General features: G+C 39.9%; 1 long non-coding RNA gene across 1 annotated transcript; it reads right to left on the bottom strand.

The window, feature by feature from the left end:
* Window positions 1-11,528: 11,528 nt before the first annotated feature.
* Window positions 11,529-13,421, bottom strand: LOC123095129 (uncharacterized). Its single transcript, XR_006446104.1, has 3 exons — window positions 13,092-13,421; window positions 11,874-12,448; window positions 11,529-11,786 (listed from the first exon to the last, which is right to left on the bottom strand). It is a non-coding gene; the product is annotated as an uncharacterized lncRNA (long non-coding RNA).
* Window positions 13,422-16,082: the final 2,661 nt, after the last annotated feature.

The raw sequence follows: 16,082 nt of genomic DNA, 5'->3' as shown, positions 1-16,082 counted from the left end.
AGGTGCAAACAATTAAAAGGAAACATCTAATCTACTGGTATTTCTTTGGACGATCAAGACCACCAGAAGAGCCGTGCATGAGGAAGTTTCTGAGGTGGGGTCTCATGTGTTTAAAGGAATGGGGATGGGGTCCACCGGCTGGCAAAACTAAATTAACCAGCGCACATATAGGAGAGTCAAACTTTATCTTAGCACGCCGAGATGTAAAAGGCAAGTCAGTTTAAATATAGTAAGAGTCCAGTATGTTTGGAAAGCTTGTGTGCGTCTAATTATTGTTAGATGGGTCGGCTATACTAGTATAAGTAGCCATACTACAGTCCATGTAAAGGGAGGTTATTTTTGATATGAAATAGACACGATGTGTTTTTCAGGGTAGACACCCGTATCAAGTTTGGGAGGGATCTTTACAAAACCTCTGTGTTGCGATTTCTCTTCGTGGAAATTGTTTTGCGCGTGAGTACCTTCGTCGAGATTGGTTTTCTCGTGCTGGGCCACAAGGTTCAAACCCTCTACTTCGTGTACATCGCGTGCGCGGGCGAGAGGTTGCTACTGCTGGTGGTGGAGTGTCGTGAAAGGTCGGGCCGCAACAACGGATCGGATCTCACCACGAGGTTCGGTCTTCATCATCCTCGTGGACCCCCCTGACTTGTTCTCAATGCCAAAAATTCCTATAAATAAAGAAACCCCCAGAAATAAACCTAGATCGGCAGTTCCACCGCTGCAAGCCTCTGTAGCCACAAAGAACCTCTAGGGGCTCTGTTCCAGCACCCTGCCGGAGGGGGAATCCATCACCGGTTGCCATCTTCATCATCCTGGCACTCTCCATAACGAGGAGGAAGTAGTTCACCCTCGGGGCTGAGGGTATGTACCAGTAGCTATGTGTTTGATCTTTCTCTCTCGTGTTCTTGATTTGGCACAATATTGATTTACCGCGAGCTTTGTTACTATAGTTGGATCTTATGGCGTTCTTCCCTCTCAACCTTCTTGTGATGAATTGTGTTTTACCTTTGAGGTTTCACTATTATCGGATTGAATAATATTATGGATTTGAGAAAACTTTATGTATGTCTTGTGTGGGATACCCGTGGTGACAATGGGGTGTTCTATTGATTCACTTAATGTATGTTTTGGCAATCAACTCACAAATTCCCGAGGTGACATTGGGGTAATCTATGCATATGGGTTGATGCACGTTTTCGTCCTTGTTTCTTCGGTAGGAATCTTGAGGCACTCTTTGAGGTTCTTTGTGTTGGATTGAATATTATGAATCAGAAGTAGTTTGATGCACATCGTATAATTGACCCACGGATACTTGTGGTGACATTGGAGTATCTAGGTGACATTAGGGTTGATTGATGTGTGTCATATGGTGTTATTTTAGTATGGATTCTAAGTCTATTTGTGACACTTATAAGAATAGCCCAATATATCGATAAGAAAGAATAACTTTGAGGTGGTTTCATACCCTACAATAATCTCTTCGTTTGTTCTCCGCTATTAAGTGACTTTGGAGTGACTTTTTGTTGCACGTAGAGGTATTTTTATATGACCCAATTATGTTATCATTGTTGAGAGAACTTGCACTAGTGAAAGTATGAACCCTAGGCCTTGTTTCCAAGCATTGCAATACCATTTTCGCTCACTTTTACCACTTGCTACCTTGCTGTTTTTATATTTTCTTATTACAAAAACCTATATCTACCATCCATATTACGCTTGTATCACCATCTCTTCGCCGAACTAGTGCACCTATACAATTTACCATTGTATTGGGTGTGTTGGGGACACGAGAGACTCTTTGTTATTTGGTTGTAGGGTTGTTTGAGAGAGACCATCTTAATCCTACGCCTCCCACGGATTGATAAACCTTAGGTCATCCACTTGAGGGAAATTTGTTAGTGCCCTACAAAACTCTGTGCTTGGAGACCCAACACAAGTCTACAAGAAGAAGGTTGCGTAGTAGACATCAAGCTCTTTTCTGGCGCCGTTGCCGACGAGGTGAGTGCTTGAAGGTATATCTTTAGATCTTGCAATTGAATCTTTTAATTTCTTGTTTTATCAGTAGTTTAGTCTATAAAAGAAAACTACAAAAAAATGGAATTGAGGTTGCCTTATATGCTTCATCTTTTTAATGTCTTTCGTGAAAATGATGGGTAGGAAAATTGTTCTCAAGTACTAGAAGAAGAAGTCAATAAATTGTTTGACACTAAATATTTGAATGATGAGCATGATTGCAATGTTGTTAGTATGAATTCCTTGAATATCCATGATGCTAATGATATGCAAAGCCACAAGCTTGGGGATGCTATGTATGTGAAGATGATATTTTTTGTCCCTCAAGTTTTGATGAGCAAATTTATTATGATGAAAGCATGCCTCCTATTTATGATGATTATATTGATGAAAGTGGGTTTGGAAGAGTTTCAACTTTAGGTAGTATTGATCCCACTATTTTGCAGGGTGTTGATTCTTATTTTAGTAATTATGAAAGTGGATTTGGAGAGGTCATGACTTTATTTAGTGGTGAATCCACTATTTTTGGAAGAGGTTTCAATTGATTATGAGAACAAAGTTCCTATATATGATGATTATTGTGATGATATATATGCTATAAAGAATAATGATAACCATGAAACTTGTCATCATGATTTTAATTTTCAGTTGGATTATGCATCACATGATAGTTATTTTGTTGAGTTTGCTCCCACTACTATTCATGAGAATAAATTTGCTTATGTGGAGAGTACAAAAATTTATATGCTTGTAGATCATGAAAATAATAATTTATGTGATGGTTATATTGTTGAATTCATTCATGATGATACTGAAAATTATTATGAGGGGGGAATATATGCTTCTACATATTGCAATTATATCAAGTTTCCTCTCTATGTGTTGAAAGTCTTGAAGTTTTGCTTGTTTTACCTCATATGCTAGTTGATTCTTGTTCCCATAAGTTGTTTGCTCACAAAATCCCTATGCATAGGAAGTGGATTAGACTTAAATTTGCTAGTCATATGCTTCATAATGCTTCCATTATGTTTCAATTCTTATCTTTCATGTGAGCATCATTGAAATCATCATGCCTAGCTAGAAAGACATTAAAGAAAAGCGCTTGTTGGGAGACAATCCAATATTTACCCCTACTATTTTGTGTGTTCACATGATTATGCTGCTGTAGTAATCATGTTTTATAGCTTTTGTTTCAATAAAGTGCCAAGTAAAGCCTTTGGGATAGTCTGGATGATAGTTGACTTGATTCTGTGCAAAAATAGAAACTTTTGCGTTCAATCCAGGAATTTTGAAAATTCACTCGAGCATCATTTTGATCTGAATTTTTTACACAAGATTGATACACAAATTCCCTAAATTTCGTAATTTTTCAGAATTTTTGGAGTTACAGAAGTATATGAAGTTTCCAGATTACTACAGACTGTTCTGTTTTTGACAGATTCTGTTTTCATTGTGGTATTTGCTTATTTTGATGAATCTATGGGTAGTATCGGAGGGTAGGAACCATGGAGAAGTTGGAATACAGTATATACAACACTAATATAAATTTAGAATGATTTTACAACAGTACCTAAGTGGTGATTTGCTTTATTATACTAATGGAGCTTACACCTTTTCTATTGAGTTTTGTGTTGTGAAGTTTTCAAGTTTTGGGTGATCTTTCGATGGATTACGTAATAAGGAGTGGCAAGAGCCTAATCTTGGGAATTACCAAGGCACCCCAAGGTATTATTCAAGGACAGACAAGAATCTAAGCTTCGGGATGCCCCGTATGACATCCCCTCTTTCGTCTTCGTTCATCGGTAACCTTACTTGGAGCTATATTTTTATTCAACACATGCTATGTGTTTTGCTTGGAGCGTCATTTTATTTTATTTTATTTCTTGCTATTTGAATAATATCCTAAGATCTAGAATTATATTTATGTTAGAGAGTCTTCACATAGTCACATAATTATCCAACTACTCATTGATCTTCACTTATATCTTTTGGAGTAGTTTGTCGTTTGCTCTAGTGCTTTACTTATATCTTTTTAGAGCACGTCAGTGGTTTTATTTTGAAGAAATTGATGAACTCTCATACTTCACTTATATTATTTTGAGAGTCTTAAACAACATGGTAATTTTCTTTGGTTATGAATTTAGTCCTAATATGATAGGCATCCAAGAGGGATATAATAAAAACTTTCATATAAAGTGCATTGAACTATGAGAAGTGTTTGATTCCTTATGATTGTTTTGAGGTGATATTAGAGTCATGCTAGTGAGTAATTGTGGATTGTAGAAATACTTGTGTAAGTTTGTGATTCCCATAGCATGCACGTATGGTGAACCGTTATGTGATGAAGTCGGAGCATGATTTATTTATTGATTATCTTCCTTATGAGTGGCAACCGGGGACGAGCAATGGTCTTTTCCTTCCAATCTATCCCCCTAGGATCATGTGCATAGTACTTCGTTTCGATAACTAATAGATTTTTGCAATAAGTATGTGGATTCTTTATGGCTAATGTTGAGTCCATGGATTATACGCACTCTCACCCTTCCACCATTGCTAGCCTCTCTAGTACCACGCAACTTTTGCCGGTACCATACACCCACCATATACCTTCCTTAAAACAGCCACCATACCTACCTATTATGGCATTTACATAGCCATTCCGAGCTATATTTCCATGCAACTTTCCATCATTCCATTTATTATGACATGCATCATCATTGTCATATTGCTTTGCATGATCATGTATTTGACATAGTATTTGTGGCAAAGCCACCGTTCATAGTTTTTATACTTGTCACTCTTGAGTCATTGCACATCCCGGTACACCACCGGAGGCATTCATATAGAGTCATATTTTTTTTCTAAGTATCGAGTTGTAATTCTTGAGTTGTAAGTAAATTAAAGTGTGATGATCTTCATTATTAGAGCATTGTCCCATGTGAGGAAAGGATGATGGAGACTATGACTCCTCCACAAGTCGAGATGAGACTCCGGACGAAAAATAATACTCCGTGCTTCAAAGTAGCACCATGATCCTAACAAAAAAATAAAAAAAGGGAAAAAAGAAGAAAAAAAGAGACCAAAGAGCCCAACAAAAAATGAAAATGAGAGAAAAGATAGAAGGGGCAATGCTACTATTCTTTTGCCACACTTGTGCTTCAAAGTAGCACCATGATCTTCATGATAAAGAGCCTCCTATGTTGTCACTCTCATATACTAGTGGGAATTTTTCATTATAGAACTTGGCTTGTATATTCCAATGATGGGCTTCCTCAAATTTCCCTAGGTCTTCATGAGCAAGCGAGTTGGATGCACACCCACTAAGTTTCTTTTCGAGCTTTCATAAACTTATAGCTCTAGTGCATCCATTGCATGGAAATCCCTACTCACTCACATTCATATATATTGATGGGCATCTCCATAGCTCGTTGATATGCCTAGTTGATGTAAGACCATCTCCTTCTTTTTGTCTTTTCCACAACCACCATATTCTGTTCCACCTATAGTGCTATGTCCATGGCTCACGCTCATGTATTGCGTGAAAGTTGAAAATGTTTGAGAACATCAAAAGTATGAAACAATTGCTTGGTTTGTCATCGGGGTTGTGCATGATTTAAATACTTTGTGTGATGAAGATGGAGCATATCCAGACTATATGATTTTGTAGGGATAACTTTATTTGGCCATGATATTTTGAGAAGACATGATTACTTTATTAGTATGCTTGAAGTATTATTGTTTTTATGTCAATATTAAACTTTTGTTTTGAATCTTATGGATCTGAATATTCTTGCCACAATAAAGAAAAATTACATGGATAAATATGTTAGGTAGCATTCCAAATCAAAAATCCTGTTTTAATCATTTACCTAGTCGAGGACGAGCAGGAATTAAGCTTCGGGATGCTTGATATGTCTCCAACGTATCTATAACTTTTTATTGTTCCATGCTATTATATTATCCATCTTGGATGTTTTATATGCATTTATATGCTATTTTATATGATTTTTGGGACTAACCTATTAACCTAGAGCCCAGTGCGAGTTTATGTTTTTTCCTTGTTTGAGTTTTACAGAAAAGGAATACCAAACGGAGTCCAAATGACTTGAAAATTTATGGTGATTTTTTATGGACCAGAAGAAGCCCCCGAAGCAAAAGAGTTGGGCCAGAAGAGCCACGAGGCCTCCACAAGGGTGGGGGGGGGCCTAGGGCGCACCCTTTGGTCTTGTTGGCTCCTCGTGGACCCCCCTGACTTGTTCTCGACGCCAAAAATTCCTATAAATATAGAAAACCCCAGAAATAAACCTAGATCGGGAGTTCCTCCGCCACAAGCCTCTGTAGCCACGAGAAACCTCTCGGGACCCTGTTTTGGCACCCTACCGGAGGGGGAATCCATCACCGGTGGCCATCTTCATCATCCCGACGCTCTCCATGACGAGGAGGGAGTAGTTAACCCTAAGGGCTAAGGGTATGTACCAATAGCTATGTGTTTGATCTCTCTCTCTCTCTCTCGTGTTCTTGATTTGGCACGATCTTGATGTATCGCGAGCTTTGTTACTATAGTTGGATCTTATGGTGTTCTTCCCTCTCTACCTTCTTGTGATGAATTGAGTTTTACCCTTTAGGTTTCACTATTATCGGACTGAATACTATTATGGATTTGAGAACACTTGATGTATGTCTTGCGTGGGATACCCATGGTGACAATAGGGTGTTCTATTGATTCACTTGATGTATGTTTTGGCACTCAACTTGCGGATTCCCGAGGTGACATTGGGGTAATCTATGCATAGGGGTTGATGCGCGTTTTCGTCCTTGTTTCTCCGGTAGGAATCTTGGGGCACTCTTTGAGGTTCTTTGTGTTGGATTGAATATTATGAATCTGAAGTTGTTTGATGCATACCGTATAATTGACCCACGGATACTTGTGGTGACATTGGAGTATCTAGGTGACATTAGGGTTGATTGATGTGTGTCATATGGTGTTATTTAGTACGAACTCTAGGGCTGTTTGTGACACTTATAGGAATAGCCCAATAGTTCGATCAGAAAGGATAACTTTGAGGTGGTTACGTACCCTAGAATAATCTCTTTGTTTGTTCTCCGCTATTAGTGACTTTTGAGTGACTCTTTGTTGCACGTTGAGGTGTTGTTATATGATCCAATTATGTTATCATTGTTGAGAGAACTTGCACTAGTGAAAGTATGAACTCTAGGCATTGTTTTCAAGCATTGCAATACCGTCTTTGCTCACTTTTACCACTTGCTACCTTGCTATTTTTATAATTTCATATTACAAAAATCTATATCTACCATCCATATTATGCTTGCATCACCATCTCTTCGCCGAACTAGTGAGCCTATACAATTTACCATTGTATTGGATGTGTTGGGGACACAAGAGACTCTTTGTTATTTGGTTGCAGGGTTGTTTGAGAGAGACCATCTTCATCCAACGCCTCCCACGGATTGATAAACCTTAGGTCATCCACTTGAGGGAAATTTGCTACTGTCCTACAAAACTTTGCGTTTGGAGGCCCAACACGAGTCTACAAGAAGAAGGTTGTGTAGTAGACATCAGTAACCAAGAATGACGTGTTTTTGTTTCCCATCCTAGTCTTTTGCGGCACTTCTAGTTTACTTATTTGGCCCAAAACTTGAATAGGGGTAAAGACACAGCGGGGTGCCGGAGGCTTATTGAAGTGCCCCCCGAACCGCACGAATGTATTGATCATGCATTCCTACACCACATAAGCCAGCTACAGTATCGAAAAAGACTGTCTCTTATGTGTGATTTGTCTTTGCTTGGGTTGTGAGGGCTCTCAGCCACATGGATAGTTCGGCGCGGGCTCGCTCGTCGCTGGGTAGTTTCCGATAGTTCTATCACCTGGCATTTTTTAAGTTACAACTCTTTGCTTTTAAATAACACGCCCCCTCTTCAATTTCTATTAGAGAAAATGTCATTCTTACAACACATACGAAGCAAAGAAAACAAAACATGGCCAATAGAGGGCTGTGTCCATCATCCAGCTACGAGAACACACTCCCCCAACTAGCGATAAAACAAAACCAAACTCTTGTAGTTTTGCATACATGACCAAAAGCTACTTATTACAACTCCAGATGATAGGAAAAAAAGGCACATCATTTTGTATCCGCAAATAAAATCAAAGCCAGGAGAAGAAATACATCATACTTCACTTAGCAACATCATCACCAAAAAAAATCTCCCATGATTTCTTCGCGCAATGATTATCAATGTTGTTGGATTCCACCCATGACTTCTTGCATAGACTTCCTTAATCACCATCTTGATATTCAACACTCCTACTTCAGTTCTTCTTGATCGGATTTTCTCTGCAACAAGCTCCAATACATCAAGTTGTTGTGGCACATACTAAAAATCACAACTGCGGGATCATCAGGAAATTTTCTATCAAAGCAAGTTGCATTTCTATCTTCCAATTGTCCACCATATAGCCACACCCCCAAATAGGACAAGCTTTTGGCTGAAGTTTTGGAAAGGATTTGACCTAGCCTAACTAGGTCAAAAGTGCATAGTGCCACATGCCAAACCAACCTAGCAAAGTTGCATTCAGAAAGAAAGTGTTGAATTGTTTCATGATGCTCGCAAAAGTGGCATTGCTTATTTCCAGTCCAACACCTCTTAAGCAAATTTTCTTTCGTCAAGATGCATTTTTCAGCATCAACCAAAGGAAGATCATTATCTTCAGTGGCATCTTGAACTTCCGTATGAACCTGTAACCCACAAGGTCAGTTTTTTTTCCAGATGCAGCCATTCAAGTGTAATTATCTCACATAAAGTCTCTGCTTGCCACTAAGATTCCATTTTACTATGTCAGCTCCACCAGTTAAAATAATATCATTCACCATCATCTTCAGCTCCACCCACTGTTCAACACTGTCTCTCCACGGAATTTTTCTGAATTGCATTACACATGCAGTCTTAATCCTATGTACATTAATCTTCTTATAGTCTAGGGAATTTGTCTGCTGGATTTATCAGTACAATCTTGGCATCCTCCTAGGACAAGGTCTTGAATCCACCTCCTACAATTCTTTCAGTGATTTGGTGAAAAAAAACTTTTCACCTTCATGACCAGCTGCCAGAAATGAGATCCGCCACTTGGATTTTCAGCTTCAAACAAGCTATGTTGCTAGAGGTATTTTATGCTCACCATCTGATGCCACAGTCTAATTTCCATAACCATGTACGCATCAGGGCTTGGTTCAAACTTGTCAAATAAATATGATTGTATACATCACAATGATACAATAATGTAGATGACGGGGTTTCAGGCACACTTTCTTTAAATGTATTTTCTCGTACAAGGCTAATAAGTTTGGGGTTGCTGTTATATTTTTTTTACAATCACTGTCATAAATTGATACTCCCTCCGTCCCAAAATTATTGTCTTAGATTTGTCAAGATACAGATGTATCTAATACTAAAATATAACTAGATACATCCGTATTTAGACAAATCTAAGACAAGAATTTTGGGACGGAGGGAGTAGTTACACTAGTAGAAAACGGACCATTAGTCCCAGTTCTAGAGGGCCTTTAGTCCTGGTTGCGAACCGGGACTAAAGGAGCTCCACGTGGCCGCTGTCTGGAGTTCCACCTTTAGTCCCGGTTGGTAACACCAACCGGGACTAAAGGACTTTTTTATTGAAATTTTGTTTTTCTGAATTTTTTATTTTTTTATTTTTAAATTTCTGATTTTTTTGACAATTTAATCTCTAATCACCCACTATAATCACTCCTCATCACTGCTCAATTATGAACCACGCCTGAGCACGCTTAACTTTCGAGTTCTGTTCCCCCTAGTTTCCAAGTCTGCACTTGTTATTTTGCTGACAATACTAAGCTGTTAATCCTATTAACCCTTAGGAGTTGAACTTGAGCATTAAGCACCGTTTGATTTTGAAACTATTATTCTAAAAAACAATAATTTTTTAGTAACACTAATATTTCTTGAATCAGTAATTTGACCATGGTTTGACCAGGTTTGACCATAGTTTGACCAAAAGTCAAAAAAACTAAAAATAATTATTTATTAACACTAATATTTCTTGAATAAGTAGTTTGACCATAGTTTGACCACATTTAATGAAAAGTCAAAAAAACTGAAATTTGAGCATATCTTTTTTTTCCTTTCAGAAGAGGATTCTAAAAATTTGCATATAGGCCTACGGCTATCAAAATCGGATGTGGATTTTCGTGCTGGTTTTTTTGATATATTATGCGTTTTTTTCGACATCGTATGCAAAAGATATGGCCGTTTTACTTTTTCATAACACTTTTTTGCAAAACATGTTCAAATTTAAGTTTTTTAATTTTCCTAACTAGTAGATGTAGTAACATAACTACATTTCGAACGATTTTAATTTTTGAAGTTTTTATCATTTTATTTTCTTTTTTACAAAACTGAAAAGGCGATGTAGGGGGGGGGGGTAGAGTTTGAACCTTTAGTCCCAGTTTGAGACACGAACCGGGACACTAAAGGTCCCATTTGAACCGGGACTAATGCATTCCCGATGCCTTAGCCGCTCGAACCGGGACTAATGCTCACATTAGTCCCGGCTTGCGATGCAACCGGGACTAATGTATATATTGAGTTTGGACGAAAGCCCTGTTTTCTACTAGTATTAACTAAAAGGATTATTCTAGTAATCATTGGTATGCCGGATCACTTCTGTTAAAAGCAAGTGTTTGCAACTAATGTTATATATCTATGTACTGATGGGTACAAACAAGTGCTTCCAAATAGGCAAATAGCCATGGGCTGTGGCAATGCCCCCAAAAAGGGCTGCTCTGTCAATCATGATCACCCAACTTGTCTCATTAACGAAAAGAAGTATTTAAGTATGAAAGAGTAACAATTTACCATATGATTGCTTGAATGATCATCACAGTCGACCTTTGTTAATTTTGTATGAGGTTGTTGGTTCGGAGGAAATAACAACTACCTTTGGTTTTTACATAAACAACATGTAGTTGCGAACAGAGCACAGATTAGATGGTTAGGTTTTGCATGGTGGAACCAACCCACCAGAGTTCAAGTCCTAGACTTAACATTAGTGCTCACATTTTTTGGATTTATTTCTAGCTTGTCGCGATGTTCATTCAGTGTGAGGAGACGTTTTCAGCCACTATGATGCGTCCATGATGACCTGGTCAATTTTAAGATGTTGTGCTGACTTAGTATATTGAAAGTGCTCATAAGTGTAGGCAATGGGTAGGGTATGGGGCGGGTAGAGCAATACCATACCCATACCCGTGTAGTCAATGGGTACAAAATTCTACCCATACCCGTACCCACGGGTATGAAAATTTACCCATACCCATACCCGACGGGTACTCATACCCGTTGGGTACCCAACGGGTAGATCAAACAATACACAAGTTATTCACTATTTTACATTTATTGATAGCACATTTGACAAAAAAAATTATCTCGACTAAATAATAGATAGATGAGTACATGGCAATTATCTCAATTCAAATTGACAATTGTTGAACTTTAACATAGGTTCACAAACTCACGACACACTTCACCAAATAACATCCGACAAGTAATAACTAAAAACATCCGAGGCACCGATGAGCCAACACAAAGAGCAGCTACAGTAGATAGCAGACACGAGCCACCAACCAGCATAAATAGTAGCCATCAGCTTCCAAGTTCCAACCAAGCACAAACAGCAGCAATATCTTCACTATTGGGTGATGATTGAAGTAGACGCATCCTTCACATGAACAAGATGATATGACACATGATTAAATTGGTCTGCTATAATCTATAAATTTAAGATCAAAGCATTTAAGTAATTTACCATCTCCTCTTCTTCATCCTCGAGAACACTCTGAAATGTCGCAAAGAGTGTAGAATCTACAAAAACCACTATGATCCACAATAGATAGAGGATACTCATGTTCACATATCATCAATGCAAGATCTCTCCTAGCCTTCTCTTGGTCAAAAATGACATTTTCCATATTCACTTTGCCACCTTCACCTTTGGTCAACCTCAATTTTTGTTGTTGTGGACCAATGGGTGCATGCTTAGCAGGATAAGATTCCAAATGTACACGCAAGTGAGTTGTGCCAACTCTAGGTCCTGCAGTAAATTTTCTGTGACAATGATTGCACTCGGCTTTCAGTTGTCCATTTTCTAATTTCTCTTCCATCTCATCCCATACTGTCGATGTTCGCTTCCTCTTAGAACCAGCTCTGCTAGATGTAGCTTGAGATGTTACAGTAGCAGCTTGAGATGTTGGAGTAGCAGCTTGAGATATCGGAGTAGCTAAAGATATTGGTGTAGCACGTTGAGACGAAGGATCAGCTGAGGTAAAATTCCCTGCACCAGCCACAGCCGAGCCTTCGTCTCCATCTTGAGAAGCCATTGATCTATACATGAAAACGTGATGCATAACAAATAAGTTTCTCAATTGCAAAAACAAGATACATGACCATGCCACTATGAAAATAAAAATATACAAACCAATCTATATGTAGACATAATTTATGTCTTCCTCGAAACAGGCCGCCACATAATTTATATTAGCATACATGTACATGAATTACAACTATACTGAATAATAACTGTAAGGAATGACAGCGTACAGTACTAGAATCTTCAAGTATAGCCTACTGAATAAACTACAGTCCGGAAGAGAGCAATAGAAATTTACTAGCACCGGGACGGCAGTGTACAGTCTGCAATACTAAATCTATGATGTGCCTGCTGCAACATACCCAGACTATATTTTTACTGAATCGTAAGTCCACACTGTCTGGAACGGCAGCGTACAGTGTGCAATCAACTAGCTACGCAATTAGCATCAAGTTTGGCTCACGGAGAGAAATAGAGTCTTACCATCGTGGAGATAAACTAGCAATTAACATCAAGTCAGCCAAAAAATAGTCTGAAGATAAACCTACGCAATTCACATCAAGTTGCAGATTGTACATTGTAGTCTGAAGATACACTTATACGGAGACAAAATAGCAATAGAAAGAAATTTAGTAAGTTCACGATAGAGAGCCTTACTGTCGCGGTGGGATTCCAGCCATGGCTTGGCCCTCTTGCCGGCGCGCTCGTCAGTCGTCACCACCACAACACCGCCGTGCCCACTGCCGGCAAGCCGCGACGCAAAGTTGGGGAGGGCTGGAGGAGGATCTAGAGGCAGGAGTTCGAGGCCGGTGGTGACGTCGCCGGTTCCATGCTCGCGGAGGCACCTGCAGGACGATGGCCGATGGGTCGATTCGCTCGATGAGTATGGCTATGGCAGGATTAATGGGGAGGGGCGGCTCCTGGGATTTCATTCTCCTTGATTTTAGGATAGGATATTACGAGGTGTGATGCTTAATTATGGGGAATAGATGAGTACTTGCCTAGTTGTGTAAGGTCCACCGTCCACATGATGTAGCTCCACAGGTAAGGTCCACGCGTCAGTCTAAACGGGTAGGGTATAGGTATACCCACGGGTACAAGGCTATACCTGTGCCCTACCCACGACTTAACGGGTAGGATATGAGTACTACCCATGGGTATAAATTTGTGCCCATACCCGGTCCATGCGGGTACGGTATCCGCGGGTACCCGTACCCACCGGTAAAATTGCCATTCTTAGTGTAGGGTGTGCGTGTGCGTGTATGTGAGTATCTGTGATTGTATCGTCTTAAGAAAACATGTAGTTTTCTAGGTGAACGGAGCGCGCAGTTATCTCTACTCATTTTTCAAACAACAAGTTAATTATTAATATGCATCAATTATTATAGGATAAGTTGCACAGAACGACAACTCCGTATGTCCATATGAAAATTAGAGCTTTATATAGGATGCACATGTGAAAACTATGTTATTGGAATAAATGTTGGTCCCACTTGACAGCCAACTCACCTTTTGTTACAATACTCACCCTTTGTCGTGGGGTTATTCATATTTAAGTAACGAAACCTTTTAATTCCGCGGAGTTTTCTCATTCGCCCTCGTCTGGGAGTCATAGAGCTAAGCTACCGAAATGTGCCCTTAGTGTTATTCCAAGAGCGAGAAGCCCTGTTTGGTCTGGCCGCACGACGACCTCTGCATTCCATGTGAACGTTGACAAGTGGATTTCTCATGTCAGGTTGACACACAGGACAACTGATGGTTTGAGTAAGTTTAGATACCAACTCAAAATAAAACAAAATAAAGAATTACTAGTTTGGATTGCAAATCATGGTTTGTTGAGAAAATGGCGTAAAATGAAAACCAAAACGGGAATGTTGCGATTTTGTTACTGCAAACAAACACACTGTGCGGTTGTCGACAGTACAGCATCCTGCATGCAATGGCAGTGAACTAGCAGCCTCCCAACCCGTAAATACTTGCCATATGGAGCAAGGTCAACGTGGCAACAGGTGGTTAGCTTACATCCCGTTCTTCACGCCTTCGCTGCCTCCCCCACCAGGTTCATCGAACCTGGACACGGTTTGACTCTCTCTCTCTCTCTCTCCCTCTCCTTCTCTCTTTTCGCTTCTTCTTCCCCCAATCTTTTAAATAGTGATGAAGGCGCTGTCGTCGATCTCCTGACCCACAATCGCGTCCACGTTCGAGGCGACCCTCCACCATCCAATCTGCTGGAAGGTATAGTCCGAGTAGAACACTGGCGGGGCCCAGGAAAAGCCAGGAGGAAAAGGTCCGGAGCTCCACGAAGGTGCTCCCAGAGGAACAACACAGTAAGAAAGACCACTTGTTCTTTCTTTCCGATTTTTCTCTTGTATTTTTTGCGATTTTCTCTCTCTCTTTTTGCACAGCTAGGCAGGCAAAAAGCCCCACATAAAAGTTCTCTTTCGACTGCGCATTCGTAAAGGGTTTTAGTTCCCGCCTTTCTTTTATCATCTCCTCTCTGTTCTTTGGGTGGTTGTTTTCTTTCTTAGGCCTTCATGGTTCAGTGATCTAGATGCTTTCTGGAATGTTAAACGAGAACAGTTTTTTTCTTAGGTTTGTGTGATAGGATCACTGGGTCAGATCACTACGGTGACTTGTTCTTCTGCTGTCTATTTTTATCTTGGGTTTTAGAAAGAAATGTCCTTGGGTTTCGACATGGGAGTTCTTGTGATTTTTCATGAATGAGTATATCATTTTATCATGATTGTCATTCTATCATGCATGTGTGGAACTTGATCTACACAGAGCTGTTACTTTCTCGCTGAACATTGTAGATGCTCCTATCCTGAAACTGTATTGAAAATGGCAGAGCACACTGGGCCACCACTAGAATGGAAAGATGGAGCGAGTAAAAGGGTAGCTGCAACGTGTGCCAGGGCCAAGGTTCGTCTGCGAGCGAGTGATGAGAGCCACCGAGAGTGCAAGGAAGGAATCTGTTAGGCAGAGAAGCGCGTAGGTTGGTGCTGTGCATTTCAGGGCCGTCCACCTTGTCGCCCAGCCTCATCGCATATCGCTTCTTTGACCAGGTTCATGCAATTGGCAGACCGAATTTTCCAAAACTACTATTGGTTAATTAGGGAAGAAGAAGAAAATAAATCAAATCAATCGAGCTATTGTTGCGACGACTAACTGTGTCGATCTGCAGTCTGATCCTGTACTTGTGCTGCTGCAGGTCATGTCCAGATGGTGTATAATTGGGGTTAACAACTGCATTATTGGGGCCTGCGGCCTGCCTAGTCCAGGAGACAAATTATATTATAAGGTGTAATAACATGCCATTAGCAGTGGAACTTGCACATAACTAGGGTTAGGAAAATCTATTTTGGTTCCCTTGATGACTCGATCAACTGTTTTAAAAACAAGGTTCAGTGCAGTGGTATATCAGAATAACAAGCACAAGAAAGAGAGAAATGCCAAAACTAGGCAGACTATGAGAAAGATGAGCGTGTAACACATGCACAAGCACAAGCATAGGGCAGGCTAAAAATAGACACAGAATCCCCCAATTTTGCTTTTGCAGTGGACAGTGCTCCTCTGAATACTGAAGTTTCTGTATGGTTTCACAAGTCATAACACATGCATTTGGGTAAGCCTAAATGTCAGAATTGC

This window comes from Triticum aestivum, chromosome 4B (assembly GCF_018294505.1).
Source record: "Triticum aestivum cultivar Chinese Spring chromosome 4B, IWGSC CS RefSeq v2.1, whole genome shotgun sequence".
Lineage (NCBI taxonomy): Eukaryota > Viridiplantae > Streptophyta > Magnoliopsida > Poales > Poaceae > Triticum > Triticum aestivum.
This window is presented reverse-complemented; position numbering and strand designations above follow the sequence as displayed.